Source organism: Oryctolagus cuniculus, chromosome 6, assembly GCF_051225735.1.
Source record: "Oryctolagus cuniculus isolate XC-2025 breed Fujian yellow rabbit chromosome 6, ASM5122573v1, whole genome shotgun sequence".
In the NCBI taxonomy this organism is placed as follows: domain Eukaryota; kingdom Metazoa; phylum Chordata; class Mammalia; order Lagomorpha; family Leporidae; genus Oryctolagus; species Oryctolagus cuniculus.
Genome location: NC_142872.1, coordinates 87,933,416 through 87,948,372, shown reverse-complemented (window position 1 = coordinate 87,948,372; position 14,957 = coordinate 87,933,416). Strand labels below are relative to the sequence as shown.

Genomic DNA, 14,957 nt, shown 5'->3' with positions numbered 1-14,957 from the left:
TGCCAAGGTTGCAAAGTGAAATTAGTACCACAGCCAAAAGATGACCCAAAAAATGCTCACTTCACTTCATCTCCTTGTCTCTGCTGCTTCACTCCAGTCTATCTTGCCCAACCCCATGAGTGTCAGCTCACTAAGGATCTATTTCTATTCTGCCTCCTACTGCAACAATGGGAGACTGGAATGAGTTTAAATCCTGCCACCTGTTAGTTCTGTGTGAGGGTAGTTTTAATACATCTTGATGCTTTGTAATAACTGAGAGGGATGGTATATAGAAATACCTTAGGTCCTTACATGTGGTTAGCTCCCTACTTTCAATGAAATTGGTATGACTGATGGGTGCCTTGCATCTATGCTTTGACTGTATTGAAATTGCAAAGAGTCTCTGTGATTATAGTGCTCAAGCATGTGTCACTGTTATGGATCAAGTCCAGGCTGCTTATCTTTCTTGCATAATCTATTTAGTACCTATTTAGTAGAAGTAGATCTGGCCATGCACTTAGATGCATCCTCTTTGGAAATTGAACACCCTACGGGAAAGTTTCCTTGCTTAGCCAAAATGGAGTCACTCCTGAGATAGAGTCATGGTTGGGGAGGCAACAGGATTTCCTGGACTGAACACAGGGGCAGGAATCACAGGACCTGGGCTTTATGCCACCAGTTCCAATACTAATTTGATGACTTGAGGTGAACCACTTTCTGCCTCTCTATTGCATTAGAAGAAAATAATCCACCTGATGGTCACATCTCTCAAAGATGCAGTGAAAATAAATGTAAAATATCTAGAGTAGATTTGGAGGAAATATCACAGGATACATAATTAGTTCTATCATCTATAATTAAATCTATAAATACTGAAGAAGCAGCATGGGCATTTGGTAGAGTGGTTATGATACTGCTTGGGACACTCATATTCCGTGTTGGAGAGCCTGGGTCCCAGTACTGGGTTCCCTATTGATTCCAGTTTCCTGCTAATATGCACCCCAAGAGGAAGAAGGTGATGATTCAGCGGCTTGGGTCCCCACCACCATTATTGGACACCCAGATTGAGCTCATGTCTCAAGACTTCAGCCTGGTTCAGTCTCAGACATTGCAAGCATTTAGTGAGTGAATTCCTGAACAGAAGACCTATCTGCACATCTCTACCTCTCCATAAAATGTTTAAAATAAATAAGAATTATTTAAAAATGAAATAAAAATAAAAATGAGACTTTTAGAAAAAAATTAAAAATCTAAAGAAAAAAAAGACCAATTGATCATTTTTTTAGAGATGACAAACTGAAAGACACAAAACTCATAGCCTTTGTGGAGCCTTAACACATCTGGACTCCTCAGCAAGACCATGAAGCTACTGGTGGAGAAAGCTCATATGACATGCACAGTAAATCTTCATGGCTAAAGGCAAAAGATGATCAGATAGATGAGGTAAAAGAATGCAGCACTTTGAAAAGTAAGAGACATATATGCCATGAAAAGAGGGACGTGAGGGCTGGACGTGAGGGCTAGACATGACAGTCAACAAAACTGGGAACCCCTCCTAGAAAAACCCAGAGCCGGTGAAGCCACACAGCTCTAGGTTCCAGGACAGTACCTCTATAGTGAGCCTCCAAGCCTGCCCAGGCATCAGACAAGATCCTATAAGAGCAAGTTACAGGCCTGCCAGTTCCAGGCCAACCGCTGTGGAGAACCAGACTCACTTGGCACCAAGACAGTCTCTGTGACCCAGTCTCCAGGCTCCTTGCGATGCCAGGTCAGAAACCCTGCCCTCAACATCACAGAGACATCTGCAAGTACAGACCCCAGGCCTGCCTAGTGCCAGGTCAGTCTCCAAAGCCCCATGCTTCGAGCCAGCTCCTGCAGTGTCACACTCCAGTAGAACCTCACCCTAGACCAGGTTCCATAGACCCAGGCTGCAGGACTTCTGTGTACTCAGGTCTCAGATACCAAAAGCATCCTTTTAAAATCTCTAACAGATACATAAAATGTAAAGAAATAGGAAGACAAAGACACTATGAGAAAAGAAATTTGTTGACCAACGTTCCTAATAAATAAAGCTGCAAAAACCTTCAACAAGGGGCTGGTGCTCTGATGCAGCAGGTTAAAGCCCCAGCCTGAAGTGCCAGCATCCCATATGGGTGCCAGTTCTAGTCCTGGCTGCCCCTCTTCCAATCCAGCTCTCTGCTGTGGCCTAGGAAAGCAGTAGATGATGACCCAAGTCCTTGGGCCCCTGCACTCACATAGAAGGCCTGGAGGAAGCCCCTGGCTACTAACTTTGGATTGGCTCAGCTCTGGCTGTTGTGGCCATCTGGGGAGCGAACAAGCAGATGGAAGACCTCTCTCTCTTTCTCAACTCTCTCTGTGCCTGTCTTTCAAATAAATAAAAATAAATCTTTAAGAAAAAAAAAACCTTCAACAAAGTACTCACAAACCAGATTCAACAATACATTAAAAGGTCACTTGTGATCAAGTGGAATTTACTCCTCTGGTGGCTCAGGATGTGCAAATCAATAAATGCAATGAATTAACAGAATGAAGGATAAAACACACATGATCACCCCAACAGATTCAAAGAAAGCATTTGACAGCATTTCGTATACCTTAATGATAGTGGCTCTCAGGAAGCAGATAGAGAAGGACTGTGCCTCAACATAATAAAATAAAATGTTGCTTATACAAAAGCCAATAGCTAACCTCACACTAAAGTTGAAATGAAAGCTTTTCCTCCAAGATCAGGAGCCACTCAGTTGTATTCTCACTAATTCCATTCAGCACAGTGCTAGAAGTTCTATCTAGAACAATTAGACATGAGAAAGAAATAAAAGACAACTAAATCAGAAAGGGAGAGTTAAAATTGTCTTTGTTTGCAGATGGCATGATCATGTGCATATGTGGAAGACTCTAAAGACCCATCAAAAACCACTGGAACCAATTGTATTAGTCTGTTTGCTTTACTTTAACTAAAACACCTCAGAGAAACTTCTTGGGAAAGAAAAGATTTATTTCAGCTTATAGTCTGGAGGTTACAGTTGAGGACTGGTTGATCCCATTGTATTGCAACTGATGGAGGTTAGTAGGGTGGATGCAGAGGAATAGTCATATGGTGAGCCAGGAATTAAGAGATCACACCTAAAAAACTAGAGCTTAAATAATCAACACTCTTTTGAAGACCACTTTCTGAGGGCATGCCTCCAATGACCCAAATATGTACCACCAGGCACACACCTCAGATGTCAATATTAGATCAGGTTTCCACTCTTAATCCATCAACCATTAACATTAAGACATCAGAGTTTAAATATCTGCATTAGTTTTGGGGAGGCAAATCCTACTCAGTTATAACTCCAACAAACATTAATATTGTGAAATACAAAATCAACATAAAATAATGAATTCCATTTCTATGCATTAACAATGAATGATCCAAAATATATTACTAAAATAATCTGCTTATAATAGCATCAAACAATTAAGATACTTATGATTAAATTTAATTAGGGATATGAAACATCTACACAATGAAAATTATAAAATGTTAATAAAAAATGAAAATACAAATAAATGGAAATACACCCCATATTTACGGTTTGGAAGAATTAGTATTGTTAAAGTGTCCATAGTAGTTAAAGGAATCTACAGATTCAATAAAATCCTTTACAAAACTAGAACAAAACAAAGAGGAAATATTAAAATGGATAAAGTATTACATTGTACATCAACAGTCAGGACAATAGCTAATCAAGTCACTATTTCTCATAACGTCCATTTCACTTCAACAAGTTTCCCCTTTGCTGCTCAGTTAGTTGTCGCCAATCAGGGAGAACATATGATATTTGTCCCTTTGGGACTGGCTTAATTCACTCAGCATAATGTTTTCCAGATTCCTCCATCTTGTGGCAAATGACCGGATTTCGTTGTTTTTGACTGCTGTATAGTATTTTATAGAGTACATGTCCCATAATTTCTTTATCCAGTCTACTGTTGATGGGCATTTGGGTTGGTTCCAGGTCTTAGCTATTGGGGAATTGAGCTGCAATAAACATTAATGTGCAGACAGCTTGTTTGTTTGCCAATTTCATTTCCTTTGGGTAAATTCCAAGGAGTGGTATGGCTGGGTTGAATGGCAGGGTTATATTCAGGTTTCTGAGGAATCTCCAGACTGCCTTCCATAGTGGCTTAACCAGTTTGCATTCCCACCAACAGTGGGTTAGTGTCCCTTTTCCCCCACATCCTCTCCAGCATCTGTTGTTGGTAGATATCTGAATGTGAGCCATTCTAACCGGGGTGAGGTGAAACCTCATTGTGGTTTTGATTTGCATTTCCTTGATTGCTAGTGATCTTGAACAAAACTGCATGAAATTTTTTGAAGAAATAGGAAAATAACAATTCATTTGGAAACAGAAAAGAACCCAAACAGAACACATTTTTAAGTAAGACTAAAATGGGACATATTATGGATCCTGATTTTGTTAGGTAGGAAGTCAGATATGAGCTTATGTGTGTGTGACAAAGGCCTAAAGAGTTGATATCTAGGTCTAGCATATGCATCTCAAAGTCATCCAAATAACCTTCCAGGGGCAGCTCAGTATTTGCATCCTGCCCTGCCCCTTCTACCTGATAACCTGCCAGGTGGGGGTCTCCGCCCCTTCTGCCTGATAATCTTCCAGGTGCAGCCCAGTATCTGCATTTCAAATATCCTGCTCCGGATCCTGATCCTCAAGGGGGTCCTGCCCATCCTTTCTGTAACTGGGGTGGCACCAGCCAGGCTTCCTCCTGTCTGATAACTTTAGGGGAAAAACTCAGATAGGAATTTTTCTATTTACATCTGAGAAGTCCTTTGTTCCAAGAGGAGCAGAGGTATGGAGGCAAGACCCATCGACTTAAAGACCCCTGACCTCAACCAGACTGCACACTCAGCCCTCTGCCTCTATGCTGAGCCACCCGCCTGGCCTGGTCAGGTGTATGCTCTCCACCCAACCATGTAACCCGTCTCCCCCAGTCTGAGCAACTGGGCACTCTCTCTCAGGTTCTGTCTGGAGAGGTGCCCATCCGTTCTTACGGATGTCCCTACCTTAATAAACCTTGCTATTTGCTTTCCACTTACTCTCTGTCTCATGCCTGAATTCTTCTTACATGAAGACAAGGACCCTTGCCATTCACCAGTAATAATTTCAAAACATATTACATTGCTACAGTAAGTAAAACTATATGGCTTTGGCACAAAACAGATAATATTTGGCCATAAATATGTGGATTTATTTTAAGATTCTCTATTCCAGTTCAAAAGATTAAAAACAGAACTATCATATGATCAAACAATCCTATTTGTGAATATACAAGAAGACTTCAGAGTTTACTAAAAATTCACAACATCTTTTAATTCCATCTGCCCACAAACATTCTAAAGCTCCCTTATATGTCCAAAGAAAAAATAAATTATTATAACAAATATTTTTGCACTCTCATATTCATTGTAGCATGTTGCACAAAAGGTAAACAGGTATTAAATTACAGTTAGAGGGGGTTGGGGCCAGAGCTGTTGTATAGTGGGTAAAGCCGCCACCTGCTGTGCCAGCATCTCATATGGGCGCTGGTTAGAGTTCTGGCTGCTCAGCTTCTGATCCAGCTCTCTGCTATGGCCTGGGAAAGTGGTGGATGGTGGCCCAAATCCTTGGGCCTCTGCACCCATGTGGGAAGACCCAGAGGAAGCTCCTGTCTTTATATCAGTGCATCTCCAGCTGTTGCAGCCAATTGGGGAGTGAACCAGTGGATGAAAGACCTCTCTCTCTCTCTTCCTCTCCTTCTCTCTGTGTGGAACTCTGACTTTCAAATAAATAAATAAATCTTCAAAAAAAAAAAATCTCAGTTTGAGGGGCCAGCAATGTGACATAGCGGGTAAAGCTGCCACTTTTGGTGTCAGCATCCCATATGAGCACTGGTTTGAATCCCAGCTGCTCTGCTTCCAATCCAGCTCTCTGCTATGGCCTGGAAAAGCAGTACAAGACAGCCCAAGTGCTCAGGCGCCTGCACCAATGTGGGAGACTCAGAAGAAGCTCCTGGCTCTTGGCTTCATATCTACCCAGCTCCAGCCATTGCAGCCATTTGGAGAGTGAACTGGCAAATAGGAAACCTCTCTCTCTCCTTGCCACTGTCTCTGCCTCTTTATTAATCTGCCTTTCAAATAAATAAATCTTTTTTTAAAAATTACAGTTAGATAGGAGGAAGAAGCTCTGGTATTCAATTGTACAATATAGTGATTGCAGATAATGATATTTACTGTAAATTTTAATGGAAAAAAAAGCTAGGAGAAAAGGGTATGAATGTTTTCACCATAAGGAAACGATGTTGAGTAGCTAGGTGTATTTATTCTTGTTTGTATATTATACAATGTATATATTTCCCAAATATCACACAAGTACTCTATAAATATGTTTCATTTTGTTTAGACATTAAAATTAAAATTAAATGGTGATTCCTGGGGATAGTGAGGAAAATGGAGTGGTTGGTCAAAGGATAAAAGGTTTCAGCTTTGCAAGATGAATAAACTCTAGAGAGCTAATGTACAGCATGGTAACTATAGTTAATAATATTGTATTATAGACTTGAAATTTGCTGATAGAGTACATCTTATGTGTTCTAGCCACAATTTAAAAAGGCAATTATGTGATAGATTATTAATTAGCTTGTTTGTGATAATCATTTCACAATGATATACATTTCAAAGCATCACATTATACCATAAATTTATATATTTTTTCAATTATATTTCAGTAAAGCTAGAAATATTCACTTTTTATAATAGAATACAGAAATTATGTTTTGAAACCTGGGTGCTAACTACTTTCACGAGCTGTGAGAGAAGAATGAGAGCAGTGTTGAGCTCCTACAAAGTAACACTTGAGCTAGCTTCTTCAATGAATAAAAAGTTAAAAAGAAATGTCTGTATTAGAGATTCCATACCTTTTGAGCAAAAATCCTCAATAAGACACCCAAATCTAAAATTATATTTATTACAAAGTCAATGTCTGATCTCATTAAATATTGATATACACAGTACAGTTCGTTTAAAAATTAATTTAGGAAAATTTTAGGTTTAGGGTTAGGGTTTTTCAGTTTACTTCGTTAAATCTTAGTTACAGGGAGCTGGGAGGAGTGGGTTGGGGAGGAGGCGGGAGGGAAGTCTCTCGAGAAGAGGCCGTTGCCATAGCAGGGCGCTCTGGTTCTGTGTGTGTGTGTGTGTGTGTGTGTCTGAGGTTTGGCCACGGACGGTTTGCTGAGCCCGTTAGTGCCCTCGGCGGAGACTCACGCCGCCGCCATGTCCCGCTACTTGCACCCCCCGAACACGTCTCTGTTCGTCAGGAACGTGGCGGACGACACCAGGTCTGAAGATTCACGGCGCGAGTGTGGTCGCTATGGTCCTATAGTTGATGTGTGTTTTCCACTTGATTTCTACACTCGCCATCCAAGAGGATTTGCTTATGTTCAACTTGAGGATGTTCGTGATGCTGCAGATGCTTTATATAATCTGGACAGAAAATGGATTTGCACAGCGGGATCAGAAGACACCAAATCAGATAAAAGCCAAGGAAGGGAGGAATGTGTACAGCTCTTCACGGTATGATGATTATGACAGATACAGATATTCTAGAAGTCGAAGTTATGAAAGAAGGAGAGCAAGAAGTCGGCCTTCTGATTACAGCTATAGACGATCTTATAGTCTTAGTAGACCGACTGGAAGACCTCGCCATAGCAGAAGCCATTCCGACAATGATAGACCAAACTGCAGCTGGAATACCCAGTACAGTTCTGCTTACTACACTTCAAGAAGGACCTGAAAGCGGAAAAAGCACCAAAGAAGGGCAGTTCAAGCGACCAAAGGGTGGGTGGAAGGTGCTGCAGTATGGATACTGTACGAATATTTTTACTCTGGTCTGAAGAGATAAAAGAATTATCGAAAACTACATGGAATAATTGAAGTCCCTTCAAGTTTGAAAGTAAACATTTTAGGACAAATAAAAGGAAGTTCAACTTTGTACTTGTGGAAACTAATCCCTAAATATGAATAGGTTTATATTGATTCATGGGTAACAGGTCTATAATAAATTATTTGAAACTAGGATGTCTGAATATCAAGGAAGACAGCCGTAGTCTCTTACAGTGCCTCTATTGGTCTGTCTCAAACTGAATTCGGTGGGAAAAGGTATGGTCCAATCTAAATTTTTTCTGGATTCTCCTTAAAATTTCTTTTTAGCCATTATTAGCAAACTTTGCCTTTGTTTATTCTGGTGCCAGTATTTTCTGCTTAATCATTTGCTTTGTTGGCATCTATATGCTTAAATGCCACATACAGTTGACTTCTTTAACCACTTTTTCCCATGTAGATTCCAATTATACTTGACATCTAGCTGAGGGGGCCCATCTCTTCTCACCTCTTTCCTAATCAGTATGTTCAGTGAATATTTATTGAGCCCTTAACAGTGGGCAAAACATTGTACTAAGTAATTGGATAGAAAAATAGATAATTCCCATATTCAATAAATGTCTACTGAGCACAATGTAGTGTATTATTACATATGGCCTCATTGGCCTCATTGAGGTGTATTATTTGTGACTATATTACACCATTCACATCTTAATGTAATTATAAAAACCAATATACTATCAAAGATAAGTAATTTTGTGGTTTATCTGCCTTTTAAAAAGTATCCAGTATTTGTTTGCACCCCATTAATAATGAAAAAGTGATGTTTCAATCTGTAATAAACTGATTTATTGTGCTGTTACTGTAATATACTAGAGTTATATTAAATTGTTAACTCTGCCTCATCAAATATGTTAGGAAATAATCCCACAAATAAGTATTTAACTTTGCGTCAGGTATAAAGGAGATTCTGGGTGCTATAATTAGATTATTTTGAGGCAGACAGAGAGCTGTTATCCCAACTGATTTAGTATGTTCTGTAATGAGAAAATGTTTACCAAATTATACTTTTTAGTGATTTACATGTACATTTTATAGGGGACATGTTCTGTGTATAGTGAATAAATAACTTTTATAGTAAAAAAAATTAGTTACAGATATTAAGTTGTATATTTATGTATTATTAGTATCCATTATTGAGTGAAGCTATAAACATTTTCCTTTCATATGCATATAACCTTATTTTAGAGAAATATTTAATCAAGATATAAGAATAAATGAAATAACTGATCATTAATTTTGTACTTCTAATGCCCACCAAATATTAGACTATGCTCCTCAATAACAATAAAAAGAACATAAAGTTAAGAAGCAACATTTACTTTCTAACCTTAACCTCTAATCCAACATAGGTCACAATGGAAACCAAACTCATTTTTATGTACCTGTAGCCTTGTCAAAACTCATATTTTTCTGCTGTTTTAAGGAAATGAGTTTTGTCATATAAATGTGTGCCAATGGTGTAATCAGACTGGAATGTACACATAACAAAAGATAGGGGACAGAAAAAGATACACATTTCAAAACTATATCAAAGAGCCTAAGTGATTTTCCATTATATTTTCCCTGGCTTCTTCTATTTGGCTAGGTGAATCACTGTCATTTTGCCTCCATCAGCCTACAGCAATGAGAGGGTAAGGGCTGAATTGTGATGGATGGAACTGTCAGAAACCAGTGAGTATTTAGATATTGCCCAGTGAGTTACATTTACAAAGAGCTGCATTATTGGAAAGTATGATTGCTCTTTTCTGTGACTATTCCTCCAGGTATTAGGAAATGGGCTGGTAGTTAAAGAACAAAGATGCATTTTCCTTTTCCTCATTCTACTGTCTCTTTTATGTTGCTTAGCTACAGTTGAAGGAAATCCCAGTGCTTATGTTCACAGGCTTAAAGTCAAAAGATGCAATCTCTCTTTTTCCCCTAGCTTCAAATAATCTAATTCAATGAAGTCAAGGCCCTTGGAAAAGTTCATCAGCCCAGATTCTATAGGTTAAAATAGTAAACTCTCAATGTTGACAGAAAGCCTAAAGGATAAAGACTTGAAATAAATGTACCATCTCATTTTGTTGCTCACCATGGTATTTTCAAGAAAAGCATTTTTCTTGAATAAACTGAATTCATTTGCTATTCCCTCTTGAAAGGTGGACTCCAGAAAGCAGCCATCTGCTCTTAGGAAAGCTGTGCCTGTGTTTACACAAAAGATTAAAAGAGATCAACCTCTTTAAGTAACAGAACATAGCATGCATGCTTGCAAGCACAAGATTTTTTTCCTTTATTCCAAGATGGTGGAATAGGGAAAAGGCATATTGTTCTGGGCTAAGGGTAAATAGGAAAATAAACGAGGTGGGGAGGAAGTACGTTATCAAGGGAGAGTTAGAAAACCACAGTGGAAATTCTACAGAAGGAAGAAAGATGCTGTGGATCTGTGTGGAAGGGGCAGATGTGCAGCACAAGCATGGCTACAACACCCTGCCCTAGCAGTCAAAAGCCAGAGAAAACACCAGCTTTGGAGAGTAAGGCCAGATAAGACTGTAGCAGCCCATGCCACTCAAAATATAACCAGAAGTAGAGCTTGGCATGAAACCAGCCTGGGGGCCGGTGCCGCGGCTCACTAGGCTAATCCTCCGCCTAGCGGCGCCTGCACACCGGGTTCTAGTCCCAGTCGGGGCGCCGGATTCTGTTCTGGTTGCCCCTCTTCCAGGCCAGCTCTCTGCTGTGGCCAGGGAGTGCAGTGGAGGATGGCCCAAGTGCTTGGGCCCTGCACCCCATGGGAGACCAGTAGAAGCACCTGGCTCCTGCCTTCGGATCAGCGCAGTGCGCCGGCCATTGGAGGGTGAACCAACGGCAAAGGAAGACCTTTCTCTCTGTCTCTCTCTCACTATCCACTCTGCCTGTCAAAAAAAATAATAAAAAAAAGAAACCAGCCTGGGGCTCTAAGAGGGATAGGATACTCAGTAAAAAAAAAAAAGGCGGGGGGGGCACATTAAAAAGGGGGCATGTTTCTCTTTCCCCATAATCCCCACAATGGCACCTGGCAAGTGGCTGAGAGAGGGCAGGTGCCATTTAGGAAGTAAGCAGCAGCTGTGGAAGCTCATGTGTACATGCTCAGCAACTGGTCAGGACAAGACACCATCTTAGCAGTAGCAGAGGCAGCAGATTGAATGTGCACACCTGGCAACTGGTGGGGAGAAGGCAACATTGTGAAATGAGTAGGGGATGGGCCAATGGATCTTATGCATGTGTGTGATCCAGGAATTCTATCAGATGGGAAAATATATGTTCCCCACTGACTTTGAGTCTGCCTGGAAAGACTGACAGGGGACTGGGCATGCATGAAGGAATGTGAGGTGCCACCAGCCTCTTGACATATCCCAGGCTCTGGGCTCAAACCATCTAGGCAGAGCACGTGACCAGAAAAGATCTTCACCATACACATTGTAGTCAAACATTCAACAATAAAAAATAAAGAAAATATTCTAGAAGCCAGTGTTGTGGCTCACTTGGTTAATCCTCCACCTGCGGTGCTGACATCCCATATGGGCACTGGATTCTAGTCCTGATTGCTTCTCTTCCAGTCCAGCTCTCTGCTGTGGCCCAGAAGGGCAGTGGAGGATAGCCCAAGTGCTTGGGCCCCTGCACCTGCATGAGAGACCAGGAAAAAGCACCTGGCTCCAGATCAGCATAATGCCAGCCGTAGCAGCCATTTGGTAGGGGGAGGGGTGAACCAACAGAAGGAAGACCTTTCTCTCTGTCTCTTGCTCTCAGTGTCTATAATTCTACCTGTCGAATAAATATAAAAAAAAGAATAAAGTCTGAACTGGAGGGAAAAAAGAAAGAAAATATTCTAAAATGTGCACAAAAGAAATGACAGATTACTTTCAGAGGATCCATGATTAGACTCCGAGCTGACTTCTCATTGGAAACCCTGCAGGCTAGCAGAGAATGGAGATACATAGCCCAAGCCTTAAAAGAAAAAAGCGATCAACCCAGAATAATGTACCCTACAAAGCTCTCATTTATGAATGAAAGTAAAATAAAGACATTCCATAACAAACAGAAATTTAAAGAACATTTCAACATTCATCCAGCCTTACAAAAGATGCTAAAGAATGTGCTACACACAGAAACAAAGCAAGATAGTCATCATTATGAAAGAATATGAAGGCAAAAGATCTCCCAGTAAAAGTACCAAGGAAATCCAAAGTAAGTAATAGGAATGTTTATGGAAAAATGGCAGAGCCAAGTTGTAACTTATCAACAGTAACCTTGAATATAAATGGCCTAAACTCTCCAATTAAAAGACATAGGCTGGCTGGCTGGATGAAAAAAAAAACAATACCCATATATTATCTGTTACAAAAAAAAAAAATAAAACGCACCTCACTAACAAAAATACACACAGACTGAAAGTATAAGAATGAAAAATATTCCATGCTAACAGAAAGCAGAAATTAGCAAATGTAGCTATCCTAATATCAAATATTATGTTAAAATAGGTTTTAACATAAGAACTATTAAAAGAAACAAAGAAGGGCACTATGTAATGATTAATGAATCAATTCAACAAGATGTGACTATAGTAAATGAATATGCACCCAATGCCACGGCACCTGGCTATTTAAAACAAATGTTAATGGAAATAAAGGGAGACACAGACTTCAATACAACAGTAATGGGTAACTACAACATTCCTCTTTCATCAGTGGACAGATCAAATAGACAGAAAATCAACAAAGAAATAACAGAGCTAATATACACTATGGACCAAATAGACCTAATTGATATCTACAGAACCTTTCATCAAACAGTTTCAGAATACACATTCTTTTCATCAATGCATGGAACTTTCTCAAGGATAGATCATATGCTAGGTCATAAAGCAAGTCTCACTAAATTCAAAAAATCAAATAATACCAGACATCTTCTCTGAGCACAATGGAATGAAGCTGGAAATTAACAGCTAAGGAATTTCAAGAACATACGCTAACACAGGGCTACTGAAAAGCATTCTCCTTAATGAACAGTGGACAATACAAGAAATCAAAGAAAAAATTAAAAATTTCTGGGTGTGAATGAAGACAACAATACAATGTATAAAAACAAGTAGGATACAGCAAAAAGAGTGTTAACAAGGAATTTTATAGCAATTGGTGCCTACATCAAGAAATTAGAAAGGTACTAAATAAATAAACTATTAACATAATCTCAAGGACCTAGAAAAACAACAAACCAAACCCCAAACTAGTAGGAGAAATGAAATAATTAAAATTAGAGAAGAAATAAACGAAGCAGCTCATGACAAGAGCCTAGGTTGATTACTGATGCCATAAACAGGAGTGTCAATTTGTTAAGTCAACAACAGGAGTCACTGTGCACTTACTCCTCATGTAGGATCTTTGTCCTTAGTGTGCTGTACATTGAGATTTAATGCTATAACTAGTATTCAAACGGTATTTTTCACTTTATGTTTCTGTGTGGGAGCAAACTGTTGAAATCTTTACTTAATGTATGCTAAACTGATCTTCTGTATATAAAGAGAAACGAAAATGAATCTTGATGTGAATGGAAGGGGAGAGGGAGTAGGAAAGGTGAGGGTTGCGGGTGGGAGGGACATTATGGGGGGGAAGCCATTGTAATCCATATTCTGTACTTTGGAAATTTATATTCATTAAATAAAAGTTTAAAAAAATAAAATTTAAAGCAATAATAAGATAAACAAAGATTTCAATTAAAAGTTTTTTTTTTCTTTCAACTACAGTCTAAAGAATTATCCACCATGATCACAATCATCTGAAGTAATTTGTTTCCCAAAATTGTGCCCAGGAAAGTAATGGCATTTTACAATGAGATGCCTATTTCTAGAAAAACTGTAATTTTCTATCCAACTTAGAAAACAGAAGAAGCCAAGCAATCATTCCATTTATATCTTTAATACTCTGTCTACATGAAATGCTAAAAATTATTTCAAATTTCTGTACTATAGATAGTAAGGGTTGCCAGTGGTGCTGTTTTGTCTGGACAGAGTCCATGGATCTTCCATATAGAACCTCAATTTCCTCTGGAGAGAGCAAGTCAAGGTGTTCTCTTCTAGCTACAGAGGCAGGCAGGTCCCAAAGAAACTAGACCTTACCCTGAACATGTATCTCCTGGGAATTCACACCCTGATCAAGCGAGGTGAAAACCTGGAAAGATTTGATAGATTGTACAGAGGGGAGATTCTTTTGAGGCTATTTTGAGTGGTACATTCCTGCTGTCTGTTGTATATGTGTATAATTCCTTTGTTTTTATCTCCCTATTTCTAAACCTGCTATGTTAGTCTCATATCAATTCTGAGACTCCACACATGGAATCACACACATACCCACAACCCACACACATATACACACGTATACAATATATATTTTCTCACAAATAAACCTTTTTTGCTCAAATAATAGTTACTATTTTCTTTTAACAAAGAAACTTAACTGAGGTCCCTTTGTGGCTCCTAAGTGTGATGATTGGATTTTCACACCATTGTGTTAGATGTACCTCCTTCAAACTCTGCTACATCATTGACACATTATCTGTTTGCCTTGCAAAAAAAAAAAAAAAAAAAAAAACCAAAAAAAAACCAAAAAAAAAACAAAAAAACAACAAAAAAAAACCTCATTGGTACTATGCTATAAATCTAAATATTATAGCAAAAGTGATAGCTAAAATCTGAGTGGGATAAGTCTTTGGCTAGTATGAAGTTTGTGAATCCTGAAAGTGTAGTACAACAGGTGAATAGAGTTTCAGGGAGCATCAAACTATACATTCATGCATATTTTAACTCTTTCATTTTTATGAATTGTGTTGCTATATTGCTTTCATCTTCAGAAAATGAAATATTAGGAAAGCTGTGATTTATTGTTTGCATGAGACTTAAGAGGATCAATCTTCCTGGGGAATAAAAAGAGCTCAGCTAGTATAGGACCAAATGCAACTGGGCTTCCTCTCC

At 39.1% G+C, this 14,957-nt stretch overlaps 1 non-coding gene and 1 pseudogene across 1 annotated transcript; both read left to right on the top strand.

The window, feature by feature from the left end:
- The first annotated feature begins 7,275 nt into the window (after window positions 1-7,275).
- LOC100340739 (serine/arginine-rich splicing factor 10 pseudogene) lies at window positions 7,276-7,969 on the top strand (annotated as a pseudogene).
- Window positions 7,970-14,447: 6,478 nt separating this feature from the next.
- Window positions 14,448-14,551, top strand: LOC127490880 (small nucleolar RNA U13). Its single transcript, XR_007919269.1, has one exon. It is a non-coding gene; the product is annotated as a small nucleolar RNA U13 (small nucleolar RNA).
- The last annotated feature ends 406 nt before the right edge of the window (window positions 14,552-14,957 follow it).